Here is a 2,637-nt window from a genome sequence, read left to right as displayed (position 1 = left end):
CCAAAGTATATTATTATATTATTATTTTATACAGATATAATAATATGCAAATAATACTAATTCAACTTGGGCGGACTAGCTAACAATTACATTTTTAGAGTAGGGTACCATACCTATATTTTCCCCCCTCCTTCAAAAAAAAGGCCTAGGTACGCCACTGCGGCTAGACTAGTTTATAATTTATACACGCATAGTTACACACGACCTGCGTAAATATATTGGTGTGTGGGTAATTACGTCATAGGAAAAAAGTTCACGCTGCCACTGACAATGACCGTGACTGGCGAGTAGGTTCCTACGCCAGTATTTTATGACATTATAAATTATTATAATTACAGGGATTAAAACCGATATTCGATACTGATTTTGAATACCGGTTAAAACCGTTAAAAACCGAAATCGAAACGGAAAAAATGAATACCGGTATCCGAAACCGAAACCGAAATCGGAAAAAATCGATACCGGTATCCGAAACCGAAACCGAAATCGGATTAAGTCAATACTGGTATCCAAAACCGAAACCGAAATCGGGAAAAACCAATACCGATATCCGAAACCGAAATCGGAAAAAATCGATACCGGTATCCGAAATCGAAAAAAGTCAATACCGGTATCCGAAACTGAAACCGAAATCGGAAAATATCAAAACCGGTATCCGAAACCGAAACTGAAACCGGAAAATTTTTTTTTGGTTTCAAGCCCTGCCCAAAAGTCAGAAAAAGTCATCGACTGTCAGATACGACACTTTACGTTCCTGTCACAATACATAAACAATGTCGAACACCTACAAGGTGACAAGAACATAATTCCGGACGCGTAATGTCCGCTGTAAATATTTTTTATTGTATATATTATTTACGAAATTATTGATATATTTTTTCCTAAAATATAATATTATAAAATTACTCTGTATTTTGGTTTACAAAAAATTTAAAAGACTTATTTTATATGAAAAAGTTTCCCATAAACAATATAAGAGTTATGGTTTGGTGAGCGATTACATATATTTTTTAGAACTTCGTGCCAAATGTAAGTTCTACTCAAAAACTGATTATCAATTTTACATAAATAATTTATAAAAAAAAACTTAAAGGTCTATCCTAATAAACTTTGAAAATGTATAAATAATCAACGTTAGCTATGTCCTAACTGAATCCGTTCGTTGCGTGTGTTGCGGGCGATGCGTGCACGCAAATAAAACCAACTGCTACAAAGTACGGACATGTCCTAACTGGCCGTAACAAGTCTTGCAGTCAAGACATACTGTCGATTATTTAAATTAATTTGTTTTTGTATTTCAAAGATGGATCTTCTTATTTCCGAAGTACAAAAAAGATCGGTACTTTGGAATAAATGGGATCCAAAATTTAAAGATCGGGTAGTGGCAGACGGGCATTGGGATTCTGTATCCAAAGAACTTGGGATGTCAAGTAAATTAATTTAAAATTATATACTGAATAATGAATAAACTAGCTAAAGAAATATTTTATTATTACAATATTATTATTTATTATATAATATATTAATATTTTATGGAATAATATAATCAGGAATAATAAAAAAATTAAATAATAATAGTAATAATATAATTAGTTCCTATGAGCAATACTTTCCTTAAAATTTAGCGAAAAAATCATTTTTATAATATAAAACAATATATATCGGTTATTTATTTATTTATTACAATTTATTATTGGAAAAAAAAATGCTTAAATTACTTCTTATATTCTCTGCTGCTCTGGATGTTTTGTTATTTCTCACACTTACTGCCAAATCGCTGGATAAATTATTAATTTGGTTTGATATATCTGAGTACATATAATTTGCTACTCCTTTTTTTCCAAATCTATAATCACATTGTGCAGCATACATATTGCTTTTACAATGTGGTCAGCATTGTCTACCTTTGTCTCTATAGACTTCTGCAAAATTCTAAATTTTGCTGCTGCTATACCGAAAGCACATTCTATTGTCACTCGTGCTCTGGATAGTCTATAATTAAAGTAACTTTTATTTTCATCATTTAGTAACCTTCTTGGGTATGGTCGCATCATGTATGTTCGCAATGGAAATGCTTAATCAGCAATGAAAGTATATGGACCAATTAAGTTCGAATTTGGTAGTTTTTTTAGGATAAGGTAGCTTCAAAGTTTTATTTTCAAGACGTTTTAAAATATTTGAATTTGATAATATACCTCCATCGCTATCTTTTCCATAAGATCCGACGTCAATCATAATAAATTTATAATTTGCGTCTCTCATAAAGAGCCATCAAAACAATAGAGAAAAACTGTTTATAACTGAAAAACATACTACCGGATTTTTTTGGACATTTTATCCGAATATGTTTGCCGTCTATACTCCCAACACAATTTGGAAAATTCCAATTTTCATAAAATTCTTGTACAATTTTTTTGAAATCAGCCATCGTAGGTGTGGCCATATGTTTTTCTTTCAATATTTTCCAAATTGCTTTACAAATTTCGATAACAATTGAAGACACTGCTGTTTTTGAAATTCTAAAGATTAAAGCAATTTGCCTAAAAGCTAAACCAGTAGCAAGGTATCTGTGGAAAAAAAATTTGGAATATATATTGCATTTTAAATTTTAAAAATTTAACTAGTGGTGTGTCACAG

The sequence above is a fragment of the Acyrthosiphon pisum genome, chromosome A2 (assembly GCF_005508785.2).
Source record: "Acyrthosiphon pisum isolate AL4f chromosome A2, pea_aphid_22Mar2018_4r6ur, whole genome shotgun sequence".
NCBI classification, from domain to species: Eukaryota; Metazoa; Arthropoda; class Insecta; order Hemiptera; family Aphididae; genus Acyrthosiphon; species Acyrthosiphon pisum.
Note: the sequence above shows the minus strand (reverse complement) of the source record.